Source organism: Girardinichthys multiradiatus, chromosome 18 (assembly GCF_021462225.1).
Source record: "Girardinichthys multiradiatus isolate DD_20200921_A chromosome 18, DD_fGirMul_XY1, whole genome shotgun sequence".
Classification (NCBI taxonomy): Eukaryota; Metazoa; Chordata; class Actinopteri; order Cyprinodontiformes; family Goodeidae; genus Girardinichthys; species Girardinichthys multiradiatus.
Window position 1 is genome coordinate 10648388 of NC_061810.1, and position 27130 is coordinate 10675517.

The 27130-nt window shown below is 41.9% G+C and overlaps 1 protein-coding gene across 1 annotated transcript in view; it reads right to left on the minus strand.

The window, feature by feature from the left end:
* Positions 1-27130, minus strand: part of lrrc75a (leucine rich repeat containing 75A) — a 115976-nt gene that overhangs the window by 21899 nt on the left and 66947 nt on the right. The gene's annotated exons all lie outside the window — the stretch shown is intronic.

The window sequence follows — 27130 nt, forward strand, 5'->3', positions numbered from 1 at the left end:
GTTTCAAATCTATCACAGTTGCGCATGAATGGCATACATAGTGTCTGAGTTGCACAGTAGGGTGATTACACAGCTTAATGGGAGTACAATAAGATAACAATGTTGTTGTATCTAACAGTTAATGAAGTGTTGGGGGGAAAAAAAACACCTTGAGGCAGAGGAGGCTTCCCCTGACAGTCTGGGTAAGTGGTCTCAACCTACATCCCACAGCAGCCCTGGAGGAACTCACACCAACCCAAGTCCATGCAGCAGACCATTCCTCCTCCACACTAAGAGAAAGTGTGCTAATTAGTTAATACAGCTGGTGCAGCGATGCCCTCAGCTATCTGTTACTTGAAGATTAAGAACACTGATCTAATCGGTCTAGTCCAAAATACCACCTCCCATGCCCAGTAGCCCCTCCCCTTTCACTCTGGGTTTACAGGACCACAAGAAAGTAAAATTACACACACTTAAACCCAAGGGCAATCTTTAAGCACTGCATGTCATCTGATGTTTTATCAGCATGGAGAAATTTTTCTCCTATGGCTTCATGGACTGCTTTCCCATGGTTTAACATTCTCATAGCCTGTCACAGCTCACACAGCCTCTAGTGCTGCTGCCCTCTTGTTGATTTGAAGCAATAAACAAGCACAGGCATGAGTCGCAGAGTGGAAATAAAAAGCAGATGAGAAGCTGAAGGGACTTATGATGTATTTGGCTTCAGACCAGAATCCCATGCTTTGGCATGTCATACATTCCCCACAGCTTCAAACTGGGGTCATCCATCCCCTGTCTGAACAACATCAAGCGATATGGTGCAAAAGAAGATTATTCTCCTCTTTGAATCTGATTCTGGGTTCATTCCTGGGATGTGAAATTTGATCCCTCAAGTGTTGGGAAACCATACATTCAATGAGCGAAAAATAATTTTAAAAGTGCACAAAAAGATTACCATTGTTTCTTCAAAATAAAGGAAAAGAGTGTTTGCTTAGAACAACACATTTATATAGAAACATGACTTATCTCTTGTAAGACCATAAACTGTCAGATATGACTGCAACTTCAAGCCTCTTTCACAAAAGTCATAAACATGCAAAGATGAGCTCTGTTCTAGGCTGTCTTTCAGCAATATCATCGCATGGGAGCTTACAACAATAAAGCCACAATTGTAGAACCAAAGGAGCCCTGGCGTGGAGCTTAGCAGGGTTAAATAAATGGTAAATGGACTGAACTTATACAGCGCCTTTCCAGTTATACAGACCACTCAAAGCACTTTACACTAGAGCCACATTCACCCAATCGCACTCACTAATGCTCACACATTCACACACCAATACGTAGATTGGAAGCTAAGAAGCTACACTTAGTTGAAATGCAGTGATCTGTTCTGTCTCAGCACACTTCAGACTAGTCCAATATGTGTTAAAGGCAACAAATGATGTGCATCACATACACAGTGGACAGAGGTGGTCTATGTGTGTTGTTTTTTTTTTTGCCTTAAATCCCACAGATATCCACACAGACCTGCTGTAATCCCTAAATATTACACTGAAGCTGCAACTCTGCTGTACCCTTTTAGAAGTCAGCTGATACAGATCCATGACTACCTTGCTTGGCAAGTCAGGAGCCTAAGAGCAGCTGTCTCCAACCCCACTGGCACCCCGCTGTCACTGTCCTGTCCACAAAACCTATGGAGATGGTGAAAAGACAGCTGAATCTCTCTTTAACGTGTTTTATGAAAAGTGTTACTTTTTCTTAACTTTCCATGTATGGTGATATACTTAGAAACATGGGTGTAAATCTGAAAAAATGAACTCAATTTTGTGAAACATCAGGTTTTTGAATAATGCGCATTGTTTACGATATAACCTCATCCTGCAGAGTGTGTACGTATTAAGATGAAGGGTTTAAAATGTACTGCCTAGTTTTCATGTTTTATTTCTTCTATACCACAAAATTGCCTGACCATCTGGGCATGAAAGTTCAATGATCTTTACATGGACTATGGGTGCCCAATGTGGTCAAATAATTACAAAGTTAATGAGAAAATAAGCTAGCATGCCCTCTTGCTGAGGCTCCTCATGGAGTTCAGTATGCGGTAGTGAATTGGTGTTTCTATGATGCGATTCTTATGTCATAGAATTTATCCAACATTTATCAAACATATGAGACAGCTTAGTTTAGCTGGAGATCAAATTATGTTTGCTACAATATCAGGTGCTTAAAACACCAATGCTAGATAATTATGTATCAACACACATCACTAAAATGCAAGGCAGATAAACAGAAGTGTTAGCGAGGTCCTAGCAGATGGTTAGCAGAATATTTGTCATAGCTATGAGCTGTAAGTGTAGAAGAAAGTCCTTTTGACTTTTACATCCATCTTTCAAATATGGAATAACCTGACCAACCAAGCCAGTATCACAAGTAGAGAGAAACAAGATTAACTCAACTTATTAACACCAAACTGCACTTATTTAACTAAAGTAAACCTACCTCAACTCAACCCAACTGAATTAAACTCAGTTTAACTCACCTCAGCTGAACTTAAATAAACATCCCTATACAGTTCAGTTTCTGGGTTTGGGCCTGTGTCTGTGCATGATGTCAGTATGTTGTGGCAACTTTGTGTTGATATTGTTGAGCATAACTTTGTATTATGAGTATCCAAAAGTATATATAAAAAACTTCCAGAAATCAGTTAGAAACCTGGCAGAATCAGTGGTGACATCGTAGACCTGGTGTGGCTCTAATTATTACAGTGACATCATAGTAACTTATGACTCAGCAGATACTCCTACTCTCGTCCCTAAACTAATAAAACAGTTAGGTAACAAGGATGGTGTTGTTATCTGAATTTCATGCTGTTTCGTAGAATGTACATTGACATGGTTAATCACTAATCAGAAAAAACAAATCACATTGTATGTTTCTTAATATATGATAAAATATACAGTACAGGTCCTTCTCAAAAAATTAGCATATTGTGATAAAGTTCATTATTTTCCATAATGTCATGATGAAAATTTAACATTCATATATTTTAGATTCATTGCACACTAACTGAAATATTTCAGGTCTTTTATTGTCTTAATACGGATGATTTTGGCATACAGCTCATGAAAACCCAAAATTCCTATCTCACAAAATTAGCATATCATTAAAAGGGTCTCTAAACGAGCTATGAACCTAATCATCTGAATCAACGAGTTAACTCTAAACACCTGCAAAATATTCCTGAGGCCTTTAAAACTCCCAGCCTGGTTCATCACTCAAAACCCCAATCATGGGTAAGACTGCCGACCTGACTGCTGTCCAGAAGGCCACTATTGACACCCTCAAGCAAGAGGGTAAGACACAGAAAGAAATTTCTGAACAAATAGGCTGTTCCCAGAGTACTGTATCAAGGCACCTCAGTGGGAAGGAAGTCTGTGGGAAGGAAAAGGTGTGGCAGAAAACGCTGCACAACGAGAAGAGGTGACCGGACCCTGAGGAAGATTGTGGAGAAGGGCCGATTCCAGACCTTGGGGGACCTGCGGAAGCAGTGGACTGGGTCTGGAGTAGAAACATCCAGAGCCACCGTGCACAGGCGTGTGCAGGAAATGGGCTACAGGTTCCGCATTCCCCAGGTCAAGCCACTTTTGAACCAGAGACAGCGGCAGAAGCGCCTGACCTGGGCTACAGAGAAGCAGCACTGGACTGTTGCTCAGTGGTCCAAAGTACTTTTTTCGGATGAAAGCAAATTCTGCATGTCATTTGGAAATCAAGGTGCCAGAGTCTGGAGGAAGACTGGGGAGAAGGAAATGCCAAAATGCCAGAAGTCCAGTGTCAAGTACCCACAGTCAGTGATGGTCTGGGGTGCCGTGTCAGCTGCTGGTGTTGGTCCACTGTGTTTTATTAAGGGCAGGGTCAATGCAGCTAGCTATCAGGAGATTTTGGAGCACTTCATGCTTCCATCTGCTGAAAAGCTTTATGGAGATGAAGATTTCATTTTTCAGCACCACCTGGCACCTGCTCACAGTGCCAAAACCACTGGTAAATGGTTTACTGACCATGGTATCACTGTGCTCAATTGGCCTGCCAACTCTCCTGACCTGAACCCCATAGAGAATCTGTGGGATATTGTGAAGAGAACGTTGAGAGACTCAAGACCCAACACTCTGGATGAGCTAAAGGCCGCTATCGAAGCATCCTGGGCCTCCATAAGACCTCAGCAGTGCCACAGGCTGATTGCCTCCATGCCACGCCGCATTGAAGCAGTCATTTCTGCCAAAGGATTGCCGACCAAGTATTGAGTGCATAACTGTACATGATTATTTGAAGGTTGACGTTTTTTGTATTAAAAACACTTTTCTTTTATTGGTCGGATGAAATATGCTAATTTTGTGAGATAGGAATTTTGGGTTTTCATGAGCTGTATGCCAAAATCATCCGTATTAAGACAATAAAAGACCTGAAATATTTCAGTTAGTGTGCAATGAATCTAAAATATATGAATGTTAAATTTTCATCATGACATTATGGAAAATAATGAACTTTATCACAATATGCTAATATTTTGAGAAGGACCTGTATATCTCCGCCTCATACATAATGGTTTGATCACTTCTTCTAAACAGTCTGAAACCACCCACAAGTTTCCTGAAAAAGACTCATAAAGCGAATGCATGTCTGATGTGTTTGAACGAACCTTAAGATATTGTTTTAACCCAGGTTTACACCATCTATACCCCTCCTCAACTTGTTTTTCCTTATTATTAACTGGTCAACCAGTTTATGGTGCAGTTTTTTACTTCTTCTTTTCCACCCAGTGACAACACAAAATGTAAATAAAGCTGAGGAGGGGGAAGAAATCTCTTTTTTTAACTTCTGTGCCATAAGATTTACAAAGATGGTGCAGAGGCTGTACACAGTACGATTTGTGTATGTTTCCATGTAGTTTCAGGAGAAATCACTGACTAAAGTGTAACAGACTCTAAATTTGAGGTTGCTGAATCAGTTGGAATGCCTTTAGATTGTGCAAATTATTCACAATCATTTTATGATCTGTGATGCCTGTCTTATGACATAAGATTTTTATTTATCACCTCCCCCTGGTGAAAGCAGCAAAGTATGTTTTTTGTTGTATTTCATTTGTATTATAAAGCCTGTATTTATTTATGTAAATGATGTATTTGCATGTGTGTTTTTAGCTTTCACTGTGATCCAGGCGATTGGTGTAGAATGAAGACAAATAAATAAATGAAAATCACCCATCGAGGCTACGTTAAAACTTTGTTCCAGAGTTGGGGGGGGCTGCTACAGTGAAAGCCCCTCGCTTGTTTGAGTAATCGGCCTTTGACAGAGACACATTTTGGATTTGGACATTGGCCAAAGTTTGACGCTGCTTCGGACTTGAAACCATCGTAAAGCTTTGTCTTGCCTGTGGATCAAAGGTTGTATGTGGAGGGAGTTCCCGATTGCAGCCGACTCGAACAGAAGACTACTGACGCGGTGAGAGATTGTGGTTGATTAACATCTTGGAAACAAGTTGACGCAATGTCTGACAATGAACGTGGAGCTGGATGTATGCACACAACTGGATGGTTTTCCGAAAACTGTGTGCTTAATTGAGTTACACTCACAGTCAAAACATAAATGTTAAAACAATGTTCTTTGAACCTGGGCTTGAAGATCACTGTGTTTGTAAGACTTTTAGATCTTTCTGAGTGTAAATCACTAAATTTATGTTAATGTCATTGCCGTGTGAAAAGGGTCGTTCCTCTGATGAAGAGTGCACAGCTAAAGAAAATTCTGGAGAACAGGTTTCTGGTCCCCGCACAAGGCGCTTACAGAAAAGGGCAAGGAAAACCATGAAGAAGACTCTAAAAAGCAGAAAAAGTCATTGTTAAAATCGTATGAGTCTTAGAAACATACTGTGAGAGAAGCAAAGAAGAAATTAAAACGTTTTTGCCTATACATGATCTTGATGCCATATATCAGGAAATCCAACATAGTTTTGATGGAGTAAACCAGAACCTCTTCAGCGCAGCCTTTTAAATACTTCTGACACTGTACAGAAACTAGATGCCTGTTCTATTTTGACAAGTGAGAGTCTTGAAAGAACTTCCTAGAGGTTCATTGAGAGATGGCCAAAGGTTAATATTTCAGTCATCACAGCAAAGAGTGGCTACTTTAAGGAATCTAAAATATAAAACATATTAAAAGTTCTTTAACAATTTTTCCTTTGCTACATATGTGTTCATTCACAGTTTTGATGCCTTCAGTGAGAATCTACGTACAATGTAAATGGTCATGAAAATAAAGAAAACCAGTAAATCAGAAAGTGTTTCTAAAACTTTTGACCAGTAGTGTAGCTTTCCTATCGCCTAAATCAGTGGCTGATGTTGCATCACTGATTTCATTTTATGGAGATAACCATAACCATGTTTAAGGCAGAACTGTATGGAGAACATTTGAGTCAGTACCAGTTTACTGTAAAGATCAAGGAGTCTTTCTCATTTGGAAGTAAAGCTAACCACTACTCAGCTAAAGGGCCAAATCAAAGGAGTTCAAATCAACAACATAATGAAAATGTTAAGGCTGCTGACACACTGTTTTCTGTCTTGCCATATATGTTGCTATATTAAAAAGCATCTCTTACGCAGGTCTAAATGTGTGAAAATTAGGTGGACTTTAGGATCATCAAATCCTGCCATGCCTTTGAAGTATGCACATTGATTTTGTGGTGCTCTTGCTTTTAATCTCTGAATAAAGAGTGTTGAATTCAGGACATGGTGCATTGCTTTTGCTGTTTAAATGCTCTATGCACGCCCCAAAGAGGTCAGATGATTATTAGCCACATTATTCAGAAAATAAGTCATGCCGTTGGTTTCACTTTCAGTTTTTAAGCATCCAGCATCCCAAGTAAAAAAAACCTTCATCAGCACAGACACAGGGTTTGCATAGTACTGCATGATATTAATTGGTGATGTAATCAATCTGGTGATGTCATCAATCTGGTGATGTCATCAATGCTGCGATATTTAAATAGCAGTTGTGTAGAGTGTCAGAGTTGCAGCTGTCCAGGTTAACTGAAGATCATGTTTGCTAAAGTGGTAAATACATTGGAAGGATATACTGGAGCACCATTAAAACACAATGCAAATATGCAGTTGTTGGACAGGAATATAACAAGTACTTACTTTCAAATTTGACAGATTTTCACTTTGCAGTTATTTGGTCAACAGAACAACTACTCACTAGTTACCCTAGCCTTCTTTCCAAATCCTGTCACCAATCACAATTAATAATATTTTTGGCCAAGAGTCTGGGCCTTTTTTTCCCACTTCACAAATATGCACCCATTTTTGTTGGTCTGATGCATAAAATACGTTGAAGTTTGTGGTTGCAACATGTCAAATTGAGTTCAAGGGGTGTGAATACGTTTGCAACTGTCAGATTCCACATTTTAGAGCTGATTATATCCCTAAGCAGCAGAGTTTGGGCTGCTATCACGTCTGCAGGACTCCTGTACATTTGTCACCAGCAAACAAATGTTTCTTCTTCATGATAAGAAGAAGAAAACAAGCTGAGATCAGAACACTTCCCTTTCATTCACTTCTTGCATGCTGAGTTATTCTGAGAGGTACAACAAAATGTCCGTTGTGCATCTGCCAGCAGTGGAGCTCTGGGTAAACCCATTATTCACACAGCTACCAGGGGTCACTGGGAATAAACATGAGTCATAAAAAGATGACGGTGCTGCACAGTGCAGAAGGGATGGGCTTGGACCTGGCTACACATCATACTTTCCTTATCTGATTGTAATGTGCTTATGTGTTGACATGGAACCATGCCACTGTTGTCTGAGTGACTCTATGTCACTCTACAGCAGCAAGCTTCACATACCAGATACCGAGAGGAAAGGTTACATTTGAATGTCATTATTTAACAATAATACTTCATATGTCTGGGCTGCATAATGAAGAAATAATGCTGAAACTTCTGAAGTAGTATGGTATGTTAAGCAGATGAGTGGGCAGCTCAGAGATTTTGCAGTATCTGAGCAATCTGAAGTGAGAGGAAAGGGACTTATAACAGGAGTTCCATCTGGGCACAAATCAAAATAATTCAGTTTCTTATGCCCATTGAGAGCAGATCAATCACATTTATCAAAAGCACAATCCTCCTAAAATCACACCAGGTCCTTTTCACTCTCCAACACTCATGGCCTCGCCGGCAACTCTGTTAGAAGCTCGTATATTTTTAGAAAATTGATGTTTAATTGTTTCCTCATCAGTATGCCGTGAAAACACACATTCTGTGTGCAGCTCAGTCAGGACACACCAAAGTGTACAGTTTGGCACCTTGTATAAAGGGCAGAGAGAATGACTCACAGGATGAGTCAGGCAAGAGAGAGAGAGAGAGAAAAGAGACAAGAGATTAGGATTAAAATAAGGAAAGAAATGAATCCAAGTGGTTTCAAAATGCTGGGATAAATTTTTTGTCTTCATTGGCTGCTGATTGTAAATTATAGCTTGGATTAGAAAATGCAGTGAAGCTTCTCATTCGGATTAACAGCTGACAATGTGCAGCTCATCATCAGTGACCAGTACAGTGAGAGGATGTGTATATATATATATATATATATATATATATATATATATATATATATATATATATCATTCACTGACCTCAGTAAGCTCTCAAACACATATTGGGGACTAAAGCCCTAAACCAGGGGTCCCCAAACCCCGGACTCTAGTCCAAATCCGGACCCAGACCATTTGTCAGGACTGCATTTTCTCATTTACTATGTAAATACAGGTCCTTCTCAAAATATTAGCATATTGTGATAAAGTTCATTATTTTCCATAATGTCATGATGAAAATTTAACATTCATATATTTTAGATTCATTGCACACTAACTGAAATATTTCAGGTCTTTTCTTGTCTTAATATGGATGATTTTGGCATACAGCTCATGAAAACCCAAAATTCCTATCTCACAAAATTAGCATATTTCATCCGACCAATAAAAGAAAAGTGTTTTTAATACAAAAAACGTCAACCTTCAAATAATCATGTACAGTTATGCACTCAATACTTGGTCGGGAATCCTTTGGCAGAAATGACTGCTTCAAGGCGGCGTGGCATGGAGGCAATCAGCCTGTGGCACTGCTGAGGTCTTATGGAGGCCCAGGATGCTTCGATAGCGGCCTTTAGCTCATCCAGAGTGTTGGGTCTTGAGTCTCTCAACGTTCTCTTCACAATATCCCACAGATTCTCTATGGGGTTCAGGTCAGGAGAGTTGGCAGGCCAATTGAGCACAGTGATACCATGGTCAGTAAACCATTTACCAGTGGTTTTGGCACTGTGAGCAGGTGCCAGGTCGTGCTGAAAATGAAATCATCATCTCCATAAAGCTTTTCAGCAGATGGAAGCATGAAGTGCTCCAAAATCTCCTGATAGCTAGCTGCATTGACCCTGCCCTTGATAAAACACAGTGGACCAACACCAGCAGCTGACACAGCAACCAGACCATCACTGACTGTGGGTACTTGACACTGGACTTCTGGCATTTTGGCATTTCCTTCTCCCCAGTCTTCCTCCAGACTCTGGCACCTTGATTTCCGAATGACATGCAGAATTTGCTTTCATCCGAAAAACGTACTTTGGACCACTGAGCAACAGTCCAGTGCTGCTTCTCTGTAGCCCAGGTCAGGCGCTTCTGCCGCTGTTTCTGGTTCAAAAGTGGCTTGACCTGGGGAATGCGGCACCTGTAGCCCATTTCCTGCACACGGCTGTGCACGGTGGCTCTGGATGTTTCTACTCCAGACTCAGTCCACTGCTTCCGCAGGTCCCCCAAGGTCTGGAATCAGCCCTTCTCCACAATCTTCCTCAGGGTCCGGTCACCTCTTCTCGTTGTGCAGCGTTTTCTGCCACACTTTTTCCTTCCCACAGACTTCCCACTGAGGTGCCTTGATACAGCACTCTGGGAACAGCCTATTCGTTCAGGAATGTCTTTCTGTGTCTTACCCTCTTGCTTGAGGGTGTCAATAGTGGCCTTCTGGACAGCAGTCAGGTCGACAGTCTTACCCATGATTGGGGTTTTGAGTGATGAACCAGGCTGGGAGTTTTAAAGGCCTCAGGAATCTTTTGCAGGTGTTTAGAGTTAACTCGTTGATTCAGATGATTAGGTTCATAGCTCGTTTAGAGACCCTTTTAATGATATGCTAATTTTGTGAGATAGGAATTTTGGGTTTTCATGAGCTGTATGCCAAAATCATCCGTATTAAGACAATAAAAGACCTGAAATATTTCAGTTAGTGTGCAATGAATCTAAAATATATGAATGTTAAATTTTCATCATGACATTATGGAAAATAATGAACTTTATCACAATATGCTAATATTTTGAGAAGGACCTGTATAGACATTTTATTCCTGACGGCTGTCGCGTCTGACTTTTGAACGCGTGCGATGGGCAGTTTGTGTGTCAGCAACATTCTGGTCCACACTCCAAGCCAGCTGGTGGTGGTAATGCACCACATAGGTGTATGCCAACCACCAGAAAACGACAAAGAAGAAGCTATGCTGAGTCCTTGAACATGGGTTGCTAATGCCCCTTTCCACTGGCTTGTTTTAGGCGGTACGGCTGCGCTCCACTCGGTTTCGTTCTACTTGGTACAGTACCAGTTGTGTTTCCACTGACCCACTGACGGCTGGAGCTATGTCGGCTGAAGTCCCACCTCCAGCCGTCAGTGTAGTGGCTGGGCTGCTATTAACTTTACTGTTAATAGCTGTTAAGTTACTAGCTTGGGATTTCACATATGCTCACAGTACAATGACTTGGCGGTGCACGGATGAGTGTTCAGCAGATGATTTCACGAGCATATGAATAATTGTTCAGTAGTTAAAAACAAAAATTTTAATGTTAAATAAATTAAATGTTAAAAATTGAAGGAAATACATTTTTGTCAGTTGATATAAAAAGTTCGGACCCTAAAGAGTTTGGATGATGGAGGTTGTGGACCTCCTGCTATTTTAGTTGGGGACCTCTGCCCTAAACATCTGCATTTCAAATAGCCTCAGCTGGATTTTATTTATTCACAAAGATACATCGTCACTTACAGCTCCAGTCTCAGCGGATATAAATCAACTGAATTCATCTCCTGCAGTGTGTCTAATGGAAACAAGCCAGGGGAAGATTCTCTCTGAAGTGATGTTTGCAAAATCAGCATCATGATCACTGGACTGTTTGGAAGAAAGGACACTTAAAGCACCACTGAGGATTTTGTGATTTTAAACATCAAACACTGAAGCAAGAATATCATGTTTTATCCTATTTTAACATTACATTTTTACTAATTAAAAAAAAAGGTAAAATTACATTTTCTATTGTCTGTAGCATGTTATACTAGCAATAATTATGGTTAGCAAGACTAGCTCTACTAAAACAGCGGTGTCCATGTGTCGTCCCCGGGGATTTTTAAAGAATCCCACAATTCTGCCAGCATTTCCAAAGTGGGCATGTTCCCTAAAAGACAGAGCTTGAATGCTTAAAAACAAAACAGAGTAAACTAGCTGTAAAACTTTCAGCCTTTCTGTTATCTCCTGAAGGTCTCACTCTCTTTCTCAGCCTAAAACAAAACATATAGTTTTGTCTCAACTTGTACAAAATACAGTTTCCCTAAATAGGATTGCATTTTTCATTGCTCTGACTTCATTTTTAAAAACCTCACATATGCTAATAATACCAAACTATTTCCCCTTTTCTATTGGCTCTTTTTAGTCCAGCTCCACTCCACCCAACTCACTTTGTGAGCGTTTTCATTACTGTTCTTTCCAGACTGATATCTGTTTTGTTGGTCCCTGCTGAAGAGCAGGTACAACCAGGGCTTAGTAGGGACTGCATGTGAAGTGAATAGACTGATGTATACTGATTGGCCATGGAATGTGGAGAAATAAAGTTTTCGAAGAGGCAATGCAGGGAAAAGTTATTAAAACTCGACTAAGCGACTACAATAATATTAAGGACCACAATGGCCAAAGCTGGTCAAATCGAAATATAATTTTACTATTTACAAATCATAAACCATGCCATTTTCAGTGATTAAAAAAAGATTAGATTCTTTAGGTTCTGACCAAGATTTAGTACCATCTTTTTTCTGCATTTCTAGTAAAAAGAAAATACAAAATAAGCACATTTACATAACAGGAAGTCTGCTAAGAACAAATATGATAACATGGTGGTAGAGGGAGGAGAGGTAGACAAGAGCAGAAGTGGAAAACAAAAAGTACTGGTACTGCATGGGAATCATACAAAACTGTAGATTTCTTGTGTCATTCATTACTTGTCAAATAGAAACACTGTTTTCTAATGTTCCTTGGAGAGCAGTTACCTTTGTGTGTTTTGTTTTTCAACTTACTATAATAAAATCATGTTAAATATGCACATCAATAAATCCTACAAATGTCTGGGCATGAAGCAAAATGCACCAGGCAAATGTCAAATATTTAGCTCAGGAGAGAATGTTTACTGCTGTTTTAGATCGTCTGTATTACTACAGGACCTTTTCACAGCATCCACTGCCCTGCCATACTTTCATCCATGGCTGGAACAAAGGCGACAGAGACTGAATGTGAAAGGAAACGAGATGGCAAATCAATGGCCTCCTGCAGGTGGGAAAATGGGTTAGAAACTGGCAATTATGCATTTCCAATAATTCTGTCTGAAATAGTTTTTTGCCAAACCATGGGTGTTTAACAGCCTTTATAATTTTTCTATAAAAAAAATCTTTGTATTAAAGAAACAATGTATTCCCTATCTGTTGCTTTAGATTAATCAGAACCATTATTAAACTTCTTGGTGTTAACGTTTAATGCCTATATTTCTCTCATCTGAGAAAAATAATAGATGGTAAACAGAGGTCCAAAATCCATCCAGACTGGTTCTGTCTGATAGTGACGCAGATAGTGGAAATAAAGGGGGCAGAAAATAGGAAAGGCCCAGACAGCCTGAGTCAACATTTAACTTCTTCCTCTGCTGGAAGTCAGAGCACAGGCGGGAGGGCACCCAGAAATCTGCCGGTGAGGCAGCGACAGCCAGCGAGTTGGTGGGCAGCAGGCAGACGGTAAAAAGATCCAAGAAGAGGGGGAGAGAGAGCGCAAGGTGTGGGACCATCTGAGGTAAACAGCACTCTGTGTGTGTGTGCGCTCACGTAACTGTGGTTTCCATGGAAAACAATGTTATAGTCAGACAAAACCTTAGCGAGACCTCATTATTTTCTAGCCAACATCATGAAAGCTAATTGAGACATTTGGAAAAAACACACAGATGCAAGACCCAGTAGGGACACACAGAGACAGACTCAGGTCCAGGGCCAAATGGTCAGCAGACAGACTCTTGTTTACAGGATGTTTATTCAGTCAGAGAACATTGCAGCTCCTAAAGAGCTGTGGCTGTTGCTGCTGAGTTCACTGCAGACAATGTGAGATTTCTGCCCAATGTTTGACAGGCAACACGGCAGCTGTTTTACAGTAGTGTTGACACATGGATTCCTTTTTTACACTTCAATGGTGATGTGAAGTCAAATGTGTTCGTGAGGAAAACAGAAAATCATGACCTCATTTGGCCCAGTAATTGGGTTCAGCTTTGTTAATATAAGAATAATACAGTGTAAAAAATGAATAAATAGTAGAACCACTCAGACACACACTTAGTGTAAGCTTACTTTTCAAATGCTGCAGGACACAAAATATTTATTTTAAAATAAGCTCTGTAGGCCGACCACAGAGGCTGCAAAAGCTTTCACACCTTGAATGTTTCCTCATTCAGTCACTTTTCAACCATAAGCTTTCATGTATTTTAATATGAACTTATGTGTAAGACAAACACAAAATATTGCACAATTGTGATGTGGACCAGAAATAATAAATGACTTTCAGATTTTTTTTAGAAACCTAAAATTATGAAAAGTGTCCCATCTATTTGTATTAGGCCTCCTAGTTATTTGGGGGGCTTGTTCCTACTAGCTTTGTACATCTACAGACTTGAGATTTTTGCCCATTCTTCTGTCTGTGACCACCTGCGTTACAGTTCTGCCATACATTCTTAATTAGATATAGGTAAAGACTTTGACTGGGCCATCCAAACACATGAAATGACTTTGATCTAAACCTTGTAGCTCTGGTTGTATGTTTAGGGTAATTGTATTGCTGGAAAGTGAACCTCTACCCCACTCTCAAGTCTTTTGAAGCCTCTTACATGTTTTCTTTCAGGATTGTCCTGTGTTTAGCTCCATCCATCTTCCCATCTACTCTGACCAGCTTCTCTGTTCACTTTGATGAAAAGAATTCCCACAGTATGACACTATCACCACCATGTTTCCCATTGTGAAGGTGTGTTCAGGGTCCAATCTTAGTTTTCTATAATACAAAGCATTTTGTGTTTTAACTTAATAGGGCCTTGTTAGCGGGTTAGCGCTGTCAATTCATCCATTTTGTTGGGAGGGGATCTCACATTTCTCATGTTGATGGATGAGATGACGAATCTGTACCTTCTCCTCTGGTTGCTACATTACATGCCAATGCATGTCCCGCAAAAAGAAACAAATTTGTCCACAAAATTCTCAACTCCATAATGCGTACAACAAGACAGAAACACGGGAACACACAACAACACTTTCCTAAAAAATTGATTGAAAAAGAAAACCTAATTAAAAACTGAGAACAGCTGAAACAGGCTGCCTGCTCGTCCTGCACCAGTACTATGTTCAGTAAACACAAGTAACCTGACAAAGAGGGAGATGATCCTAAAAAACAACATTTAGAGCAGCTCTGTTCTTAACAACAATCCAATAATTTAAACTGTAGCAATCTTCTTGACAACATTTAAATTGGAAGATAAAGATGATTTCTTTGCTATTTCATTTTAAGTTTGGTCATTCTAATAACACTAAGAAAGTGTCATTAGTATCAGAATATCCTAATCATAGAATATTTCAGAATATTTCGGCAAATATATTTAAGATAATGACATATTAGAACGCAGATAAAAAGCTCAATCTTGAGTGTCACGTTCTTCACATAAATTAACAGTTAAAATAATTAAATACTTTTGACTGTTTGGATTAGGAAGATGCAGACGCGAACAAATAATGATGTGACTGATCTGGAGTAAAAAGATATTCATAAGCTTTTAGTGTTATTCATTTATTTCCAGCCTGGAATGGCCTCTCCTTGGCCTATTCATAGAGGAAATACAGCCCAACACCCATTTAGCAGGTAAACGTATATAAGGCTATTCTAACATCAGTTCACATGTTTCAGGTGGAAAACACAGAGAAAACTATCTGTCAGGAGCTACAAATCATATGCCAACTTCAGCTTGTAACAACAACATAACCAGAGTGCTAACATTATTTAGCTGAACTGTAACTTCAGGAATATTTCAGAAAGGTTAGCGTTCACTTTCCTGAATATAAGCCACTCTGAAAAGATAATCTGAACATGTATTTATTTAAATAGTTCTATAGTATAGTATAGTAGTCAACACCCTAAGCAACTGCCTATATGGCCTATGCAAAGAGCCAGCTCTGCATTTTGTGTTAGAACTATAAACTAGCTTTTAAAACTTCACAGCATTGACGTTATTAGTTTTACAGAAGTTATGGCTATAGACTTGGTTTCTGCCAATTGCTCTTATGCTTGCATAGTATCATGACAAAAAAACTCGATAGGAAATCCTTAGCTACTATTTTTAATGTTACAAATTTCTTGAAAATAATAAGACCAAATTAAAACACTTCTGAAAACACAGATGACATACTTGGACTCCCTCTTTGCAATAAAAGGAACAATGTGCACAGCTCAGCAAGCTCTGCAGTCTTGTGTAATACCCGCTATTAATGACTCATGCTTGATTCCCACAACTGGTGGAAAAGCACCAAACAAAAGACCAAGTTCAAAGGCAACTGAACCAAACCGGTTCAAGAACGAGAGTTTCTTCAGAGAGAAATACTAATATTGAGCTGTGCTGCCACCTCAGAAGAACTTTAACAGGAGTGTTTGCCAAGATGGTCGACAATGAACAGAAACCCTTGTGTGGTCTTTTTGTTGTTTTTGTCTTTTACACAATTCACAACTAGTCCTGCTGAATAAATACACTGTCTGCCTTTACAAATACAGTACCATGAAAAGGTGTTTGCCCTTACAGACTTCTTCTGCTTTTGCTTTTAGTCATACTTACATGGTTGAGTTCAACACACAAATTTAGACATCAGACAAAGACAAAGTTCAGTTTTTAAATTATTTCGTTTGATAAAAGGTAAAAAGATTCCCCAACCAACCTGCCCCTTTGTAAAAATGCCCCTCTTGTTAAATCATGAAATGATTGTTGGAAATAAATTGTTAGGGTACTTTCACTGGCCACACCCAGGCCTGGTTACTGCCAGACCTGTAGAGTCAACAAATCACTTATGTAAAAACTTACTGAATACATGAAGTAGGCTAAAATATTTAAACAACAGTGGAGACCTCAGCGGCCCAATCCAAGGATGCTTAGGCTGGTTCTAGGGACGTGGAATGTCACCCCACTGGGGGGGAAGGAGCCTGAGCTTGTGCAGAAGGTCGAGAAATATCGACTAGAAATAGTTAGGCACTCCTCCACGCACAGCGTGGGCTCTGGAACCCATCTCCTTGAGAGGGGCTGGACTCTCTTCTACTCTGGAGTGGTCCATGGGTAGGGCAGAGGGCTGGGGTGGGTTTGCTTGTTGCCCCGCAGCTCGTGTTGGGGTAGTGCGGAGTAACCAGCCTTCTTGGCGTCCCTGTCGGGGGTGCTGGAAAGTGCCCCTCCCAGGGACTCCATTATTCTGCTGGGGGACTTCAACGCCCACGTGGGAAACGACACCTGGAGAGGGGTGATCGGGAGGAATGGCCTCCCCGATCTGAATCCAAGTGGTATTTCGTTGTTGGACTTCTGTGTTAGTCACGGATTGTCCATAATGAACACCATGTTCATGCATAAGGGTGTCCATCAGTGCACTTGGCACCAGGACACCCTAGGCTGGAGGTCGATGATCGACTTTGGTGTTGTATTGTCAGACCTTCGGCTGCATGTTTTGGACACTCGGGTGAAGAGAGGGGATGAGCTGTCCACTGATCACCACCTGGTGGTGAGTTGGATCTGCTGGAAGAGGAGAAAGCCAGACAGACTTGGCAGGCCCAAGCGCATAGTGAGGGACTGCTGGGAACGTCTGGCAGAGCCCTCGGCCAGGGACGTATTCAATTCCCACCTCCGGGAGAGCTTTGACCAGATTCCGGAAGATGTTGGAGACATAGAGTCCGAGTGGACCATGTTCTCCACATCTATTGTTGATGCTGCTGCCCGTAGCTGTGGCCGTAAGGTCTGCGGTGCCTGTCGCAGCAATCCCCGAACCCGGTGGTGGACACCTGCAGTAAGGGACGCTGTCAAGCTGAAGAAGGAGTCCTATCGGCTGTGGTTGGCTTGTGGGGTAACGTGAGAACAAGCCTGCTGCGGACGGGGCTGTGGCAGAGGCCAAAAATTCGGACCTGGGAGGAGTTTGGTGAGGCCATGGAGAAGGACTACCGGTTGGCCTTGAAGCGATTCTGGCAAACCATCCGGCGCCTCAGGAGGGGGAAGCAGTGCTTCGCCAACACTGTTTACAGTGGGGGTGGGAGGCTGCTGACCTCCACAGGGGACATTATCGGGCGGTGGAAGGAGTATTTCGAGGATCTCCTCAATCCTCCCATCACGCATTCCCTGGTGGAAATAGAGGCTGGGGACTCAGGGTTAGACTCTTTCATCACCCAGGCTGCAGTCACCGAGGTGGTTAAAAAGCTCTGCGGTGGCAAGGCTTCGGGGGTGGATGAGATCCGCCCTGAGTAACTCAAGTCTCTGGATGTTGTAGGGTTGTCATGGTTGACACGCCTCAACATTGCGTGGCGGTCAGGGACAGTGCCTCTGGACTGGCAGACTGGGGTGGTGGTCCCCCTTCATAAGAAGGGTGAAGGGAGAATGTGTTCCAACTACAGGGGGATCACACTACTCAGCCTCCCTGGAAAGGCTTACGCCAGGGTATTGGAGAGGAGAATCCGGCCGATAGTAGAACCTCGGCTTCAGGAGGAGCAGTGTGGTTTTCGTCCCAGCCGTGGAACAACTGGACCAGCTCTACACCCTCTACAGGGTACTCGAGGGTTCGTGGGAGTTTGCCCAACCGGTCCAGATGTGTTTTGTGGACCTGGAGAAAGCATTTGACTGTGTCTCTCATGGTGCCCTGTGGGGGGTGCTCTAGGAGTATCGAATCGGGGCCATCTGGTCAAGCGTAGCAGGAATTCGGTCCGCATTGCCGGCACTAAGTCGGACCTGTTCCCGGTGCATGTTGGACTCCGGCAGGGCTGCCCTTTGTCACCGGTCCTGTTCATAACTTTTATGGACAGGATTTCTAGGCGCAGCCAAGGGCCGGAGGGGGTCTGGTTTGGGGACCAGTGGATTTCGTATCTTCTTTTTGTGCATGACTTGGTCCTGCTGGCCCCCTCTAGCCAAGACCTACAGCATGCGCTGGGGCAGAATGCAGCTGAGAGTGAAGCGGCTGGGATGAAGATCAGCTCCTCCAAGTCCGAGGCCATGGTTCTCGATGGGAAAAGGGTGGCTTGTCCTTTTCAGGTTGGAGGGGAGTTCCTGCCTCAAGTGGAGGAGTTCAAGTATCTCGGGGTCTTGTTCATGAGTGAGGGAAGAATGGAGCGGGAGATCGACAGACGGATCGGTGCGGCTGCCGCAGTAATGGGGGCACTGTGCCGGTCCGTTGTGGTGAAGAGAGAGCTGAGCCGAAAAGTGAAGCTCTCGATTTACCGGTCGGTCTACGTTCCTACCCTCACCTATGGCCATGAACTTTGGGTCATGACCGAAAGAGCAAGATCCCGGATACAATGAGCTTCCTCTGTAGGGTTGCCGGGCACTCCCTTAGAGATAGGGGGAGGAGCTCAGCCATCTGGGATGGGCTCGGAGTAGAGCTGCTGCTCCTCCACATCAAGAGGAACCAGTTGAGGTGGCTTGGGCATCTATATTGGATGCCTCCTCGGGAGGTGTTCCAGGCACATCCCACCGGTAGGTGGCCCAGGGGAAGGCCCAGGACACGATGGAGGGACTATGTCTCTCGGCTGGCCTGGGAACGCCTTGGGCTCCCCCCGGAGGACCTGGAGGAGGTGTCTGGGGAGAGGGACGTCTGGGCACCTCTGCTGAGTCTGCTGCCCCTGTGACCCGGACCCGGATAAAGCAGTAGACATTCATCAATCTGGAAATGGTTACAAAAACCATTTCAAGGCTTTGGGTCTCCAGTAAACCAGCGTAACAGCGAATATCCACAAATGTAGAAAACAGGTAGCAGAGGTGAACCTTCTTCGGATTGGCTGGTCTACCGAGTTAATCCAAGAGCCCACTGATGACAAAATAATCCAGAACCACATCTAATGCTTTGCAGACCTTACTTGCCTCAGTGTTCACGATTCAAGCATGAGAAAGAGAGACTGGGCAAAATGGCCTCCATAGCAGATGATCAAAAAGAATGCAAATGCCTGTCTCATATTGACCAAGAACATCTTAATTATCCAGAAGAAATTTGGAAAAAAGAATAATAATAAAATGAAATAATTTTACCATATATTTGATTAGATTCCCTAATAATTATTTTGTGAGACCTTAAAAATATATTGAAAATAATATTTAAGTATTTATCTAATATATGTTTTTCAGATTGTATTCAAATTATAACATATTAGTCAGCCTTCTACAACAGGGATATCATTTAGAACCTGTTCTAATGAGTTCAATCCAAAGTATGGAGCACATAGCAGAAGGGTAAGAAGGGAAGAGAAGAGTATGGGAAAAGATTAATTAGGCTTTAAAATGGTACATACTAGCTAATTTTCTGCTAGTTACAATATGTGGTGGGTGGGGGCCCATCTAAGATTATCATGTCCCAGGCCCAGGCAAGGCTGTCAGCTGGCCTGCAAAGAAGAGTGGGCATGGCCTTCAAGGCTGCTTGCAGCTTTAATTTTCTTTATTTCTGCTTGTAAATAAGACACCTTGTTTGTTAAGGTCTGAAAAAGCAGTTTTTCAACCTGAAGTTAAAAATTATTATGAACTAGAGCACACTTTACTATTTACTGAGGCTTAGGGTCACAGACATCAAGAGTCTGGAAATCATATGTAAAAATTGGAACATGAAGTTTAAGAACCCCTGGTCTAGAAAAAGAGGGGTGGATGACATCAGAAGGTCTACAACAAGCTTAATGAGAACAGAGTATATTTGACCAGGATCAAGAGGTACTGCAAATAATGGAACTTCAACAGGAGAAATTGTTTCAAATTATCTTATTTTTGCAGCATTGAATGTGTTTTTTCATTTATACTGCGGGTTATTATAGATAAACTAACACAAATAAGTTCTCATTTTACCTTCTATGGTGGTCTAAAACAGGGTTGCCCAACTCCAGGCCTCAAGAGCTACTATCCTGCAACTTTTAGATGCATCTCTTCTCCAAAATGTCAGATTTAAACATCCTAAAATACTTATAACATCACAAAAAGAAGAGAAAGACAAAGAATTAGTTATTTACTCGCTGCGAGGAGAACGGATAGAGATGTGCTTTCAGTTACAAATCTCGCACCACTCTGAAAAACATCTGTCCGCTCCCTTCTTTTTATTATCTTTGGGGGCCCCTAGTTACAAAAACATTGTTCTCTAAAGGATGGGAAAAAACAGCTGCATCGTAAACAGGTCATAAACACCATTATCTTTTAACAACACACTTCCACAGTCTCCATCATCTTAAGATCAGTGCGTCTTCTGTTCAGCGCAATCAGCCTTCATCTTTTATGACCTCCTCAACTGTGGACTGCTTCCTTCTCAGCTCCATTTATGACCTTTGCCTGCAGACAACTCACACATCCTTTACTCACACAAACATCATGAAAGGTTATAAGGGATTTTGAGCTATCGGGTTCATATTTGGTCTACATGCAGGTAAGGCATGGGGGATTAAAAGTTATCAAAATCGTGAGTTTTTGGCCATGTTTAGGGGGCGTGGCCGGGACACGAACTTGGCGTTCGCGCCGAAAGTGAAAAATTGCAATAACTTTCCCAAAAGAATTCCAAATCACACAAAAGTTGGCATGAAGGAGGACATTCGGGTTCCCGACAATCCTATGGGGTCATATGCTGACATCATCAAAGCCACGCCCCCTCAGAACCGGAAGTCACTTTTTTCACTTGGAAAGGTGCCTCTATGACCCTCTTGACCCAATCATCTTGAAAGTGTGTCAGAAGACTGATAACTAGTGGGTCTAACTTCGTTTGAAGCACAGTGACTTTTCATAAAAGGGCGTGGCCATGGCGGCGCGCCGAAGTCAGAAGTCACGCCATGGCCATACGTTTGGCTCTAAATTCCACATATATCATCTGATCTGCACCAAATTCAATCTGATTGATCCTTGTCCAGTCCCCAACAGAGATCTGATGACATATTCAGTGGGCGTGGCTTAATTCATACACAGTGCCCCCTAGAAAATTAAAAAAAAAACAGCCCCAAGCCATGCTTTGACCAAGGAATCTGAAATTTGGTACACTTATGTAACTTCTCAGGACCTACAAAAAGCGCCCCCTAGGACACTTCAAGGGCTATATCTCCCTCATACATCATTGGATCCACTTCAAATGTAGTACACATCCTCAGGCATCAATGCTGAACATGTTCCCACAATCAGTTCATGACATAATTTCAGCTCCGCCCACTAATAAAAGACTCATTGCCGCTTCTATGTGGAAGGTCGGATTTCCCCCAAATTTTAAATGCTTCTCGCCAGACCGAAACTCTGCATGACCGAAGATCATATGACCCACCTGCCCCCATCACCCTCTGTGACTCCACAATTGACACTGTGGAATCTTTCCGCTTCCTGGGATCCATCAACTCCCAGGATCTCAAGTGGGAGCCAAACATCAGCTCCCTCATCAAGAAAGCCCAGCAGAGGATGTTCTTCCTGCGGCAGCTGAAGAAATTCAACCTGCCAAAGACTATGATGGTGCACTTCTACACAGCCATCATTGAGTCCATCCTCACCTCCTCCATCACCATCTGGTATGCCGCTGCTACAGCCAAGGATAAGGGCAGGCTGCAGCGTGTCATTCGGTCTGCTGAGAAGGTGATTGGCTGCAGTCTACTGTCGCTCCAGGAACTGTACACCTCCAGGACCCTGCAGGGAAGATTCTGGCTGATCCCTCCCACCCCGGTCACAGACTCTTTGAGACTCTCCCCTCTGGCAGGAGGCTGCGGTCCATCCGGACCAAAACCTCACGCCACAAGAACAGTTTTTTCCCATCTGCCACCAGCCTGGTTAACAAAGCCCGGAAACCACCCTGACACTCTCCCTTTCCCCCACCCCCCCCCCCCCCTTTTTTTGCTGACAGGACACCTGTAACCTGTAACTCTATGCGTTACATTAACGCTCAGCTTGGACTCCTGCTTTACTTGCACTGCCATACTTGCACAATGATCACCTGCACTGTTGTATTGCTCTTGCATCTTTTACTGCTCTATACTTACTCTCACTCACTTAAAACTGTGCACATATATTTATATTATATTGTAGATATGTTTATACTGTTTAATTTGTATTGTATTGCACCGACTACGCCAAAACAAATTCCTTGTATGTCCAAAAACGTACTTGGCAATAAAGCTTTTCTGATTCTGATTCTGATGTGGCTCACAGTGCCACCTACAGTGCCAATACGTGTTCAAGTGAAGCGGTGTCATCGTGTGTGGCATGTAGGAGGCGATGCCAAGCTCCCGCGGTCGCTGCACACGCCGAGTTGCGCTGAGGTGCGAGGGCCTTCAAGGCTGCTTGCAGCTTTAATTTTAATCCCCAATGCCTTAACTGCATATTGACCAAATATGAAGCCGGTAGATCAAAATCCCTAGGAGGAGTTTGTTAAAGTTCGACATGTATGAAAAGTGAAAAAGGGCTAAAAATGACCCTTTGACCCAAAATGGCCGACTTCCTGTGCATTTTAGGGCATACCCCCAAGAGATGCCTATTTGGTGAGTGCAGAGTGGTTAAATCTGGGCCAGAATTTCAGAGGGCATAAGGTACAAATAATAATAAAAAAAGGGATCTGTCCAGGCTTTGGCTGTCATCCAAAGTAATAAATAAAAATAATGAGGATGTTGAGTTTTTTGGTTGTGAACAAATAAGTTTCTCAGGTAAAGGTTGCACCTACTGTCCTGTCAATGACAGAAATGTGATTGTGGGAGTTAAACACAGGGACCACTACATGCATGACAGCAATGCAGGCAAACTGCAGCTGGAATGTCTCCTGGGTGAGAGACAGAAACAAGACTCAATTAGAGTTTAAAATGCATGACTAAACCCAGTAAACCGGTACACTGAACCCAAAATGGATGGAAACATTTCTCATCTCTTTAAGTGACTCTGGGAGGTAATTAGTCAGGAAATGTATGATTGTAAGGAAGTAAGGTGTTAATGGTGCATGCGCTCTGTTCAAACAGATGATTCAACCTCATATCTCGCCCCGAGTCTCAGAGTAGATGAGGCTCAGCTCTTCTCCGGTTAATCAATCTGGCTGGAGTTCCTGACAGCTTCAAGTGACAATTACAACACTCGTCGTTGTACTCGTCGTCTCCCGCTTCACTCGGGACCGGGTCGCGGGGGACAGCAGACTCAGTAGAGACACCCAGACGTCCCTCTGCCCAGACACCTCCTCCAGCTCCTCCGCGGGGAGCCCAAGGCGTTCCCAGTCCAGCCGAGAGACATAGTCCCTCCAGCATGTCCTGGGCCTCCTCCCGGTGGGACGTGCCTGGAACACCTCAGCTGGCTCCTCTCTTTTGGTCTCATTTCATTCCAACAACGGTGAAGGCACTGCTTTAACAGCATCGCCAGGAGCTCACTTTTACAGACAGTGAAGAGACTGACACACACACTCTAAAACACACACAGCAGTGTTCCAGTCTTACGGCAGATACTGAATTATTTCTCTGCTGCAACACTCCTGCTCCAGTGTGCAAACGCCTTCTGAGAGGAGGTGACACCTGTTGTTTATGTTAAAAGTAGAAGGAGACCTTTTTATTTTCCATTGATCCTCTTTTCTCAATACAGTGGGAATCCGGTCTCCTAATGTGTCTTGCCACAAAGACATTTCGTCTACCATCTGCTCCCAGCAGGATGTATTTCATGGCCAGTCAAGGTGTTTCTGAGCTGGATTTAGACCATGCAGCAGCACACAGAAACAAGGTTTATAGCCATGGTGGTCATGATTTTATACTGAAGATGAAATCATCCAATACAATGCATGAACTGGTTTCAGGTTTAAAGGCAGGCTGTAGTTTTAAGCTTACTGGTTTAAGCTTATAGACTTGCAGTATGTCCTCGATAAAACTCAACAGCAAAGTTAATTAGGGTCCCAAGCCCGCAGGAGTGAACAAAGGCCGTGCATAGGCATGTTCGTTCCCCAGGGAACCCTACTGTTTTTGTAAGTTTTTTTTATTATTCTTCTTTTCCGCTAAAAGTCATTAGGCGCAAAAACCAGAAAATGCAGGAGAAAAACTGACAGGGAAACCTAGCAGGAAAATGAGACCGCTACTCAGATGCTAAAATTCACATCCCCTAATAACTAGGGGGTGCTATTAAATACAACAACGCTTTTTGGCTAATAACTTCCAAACCAAAAGTCCCACACTCCAAAGGCTTATATCATGTTGTTCCGTGGATAATTCTGCATTACTTTGTAATGGCCAAGCCCACTTCCGCCTAAGTAGATTTTTTGCTACGTCGCTGCAAATACAAAATCTATTTCCTCCTACATTTTAAGCTCAATCAAAATGAAACTCTGTACATATCATCTTCAGAGTGAGCAGGACAAAATATTCTCAAATGTTCGAAAGATGTCAAAGCTACATGCAGACAAACTTTAATCGCAAACTAGCACAAAAGTTAGACTATATCTCTACCATATTTCATGATTTCCAAACAAGATAAGAGACTCTGATAGGGGATGAGCTATTGTGCCTATACATTTAGTTTGATACACATTCAATCATAGGGGCGCTATAGGCACCAAAAGTTTATATCTCAATAACAGATGTACGGATTGACGCGCAATTTGGTTCATATGCTCGAGACCTTGGTCTGAGGACATACTTTTAATATGATTAAGAAGTGGGCGTGGCTTATATGCTATCTCACATTTGGCCTTTAAACTCAGTGAATTTGAAAGATTTTGTCGGGAAATCACAGATCATTTACAGAATTGTGCTACTTAGGTACATAAAAAAAATCATACGTTTTACCACTAGATGGCCCTGTTATAATGTAAAATGCGTTTCTGTGATTACCTCTGAAATTGCTGGTTGCAGAGACTAAATGTCTGTTCCTGGATGTTCTTTGATTCATTCTAAATCATGTGGGCTTTGAAAAAAAAATCATTGACTTATGCTAATTAGCAACAATGTTGCATAGTATGCAAAATCTATTTTTGTTAACTCCTAATTTTGGAAACTGGGTCCAGTAAGACTGCAGACCTAGCCGATAAAATGATATGAAATGGACTTCAAAATTATTTTTCAGTTTGTGAGTTATACGCGAGCAAACTTTTTTCAAACTAAAAAAATATTTTTTTGGCCCATCTCGAAAATAGTTTAAGATTTACAAATAATTTTCATACCAGTTGGGCATAAGGTCAAAATGAAGGTTTTCATAAAATTTGGTACACACCTTCAGGATACCACCAAGAGACTATTATCAATACTGTAATGACTGCCCAAAGTGGGCGTAGCTTATGTGCAAAAAGGTACCTCCGACCTTTAACTTCTGAAAAAATTCCCCAAAAATCACTTGTGATACCTAGAGAGCTTAAACCTTCAGGATATTTTCTGTAGATAATTCTAAAAAGTACCTATTCTAGCTAAACCTCTATCTCAAAACACATCATTACAACGTACAACATTTGGTAATAAAGCTAGCAGCTGTTTCTCCTGTTCTGTTTAGCCAAACACCATAGAATTTTGCACACTACTTAAGTAGATAATCCCTATAATCCCCAATAAACATTGTTCAGTTTGGACTGCTCTCTTGTGTACAATTAATTAATAAAATATATGCTAATCAATAAGGGGGATTATAAATTATAATTAACGAATGGATTTAACACTGCTAGTTTATTAGCTAGCATTAGCTAGTCAGGCTTCCAGCATTAGCCAACAAAGAGCAAAAGGTTGCATAAGATAAAAGTAGGCACAATACGTTAATTTCATTAAATATAGCTGCTTTCACAAAACATTTCAAATAGGTATGAAGGTGACTTTTAGCTGTCTCCGTGTGTTTTTTATTCTCTCCCTGACTCTGAGTGAGGTAGTCACAGCCCCACTAGCTGACCTATATAGGGTCTAGCCAGACTCGCAGGTCGAGGAAATGATGTAGTGAGGAGGTATGAGTTGGGTCATCAGTGAGCTGCAGGATTAAAAAATGTAAACTAGACTCAAAATCATTTCCGAGACTATGCCAAGAATAAGAAGGTAAGGGACCTAATTTAAATTTTAAGCGTTTGGTGAGGTTAAAACAAGATCACTACTCTTAAGTTCATTTGCCATTTTCAAAAAGATCAGACACAGATTTTAGACACAATAATGACGCCAATGCTGCTACATCTTCTTAGCTCTTCTTCACAGGTGCACTTTGAGGACACTTTAGAGGATTTCGGCAAAATAGGATGCTTGTTTAAGAAAAAGATGATTTTGGCATTAATAAAGCTGTTTTGTTCAATCTGTACTCTGTTACCAAGCAGCTATTTGATTTTGGGAAATATGGCATCAGAGCTAAGACTGAGAAGAAAGATTGTTGCAAAGAGTGTTTGCTCAGCACTGAATAATATGTAATGTTGAGCACAGCTCTGAGTCTTCACATAAATCTTCATTTTGTGCAGAGGAGCTGAGCCAGAGAAGCAGTTGGATTAGTTTGTTGCTCTTGATGCCTTATTTGCATGTTGTGCAACCCAGCTGTGTATAAATTAAAATTCAGTCAGGATCTCTCCTCTCATTTGGCTGCAGCCTTTGAAAATTAGCTTTCTA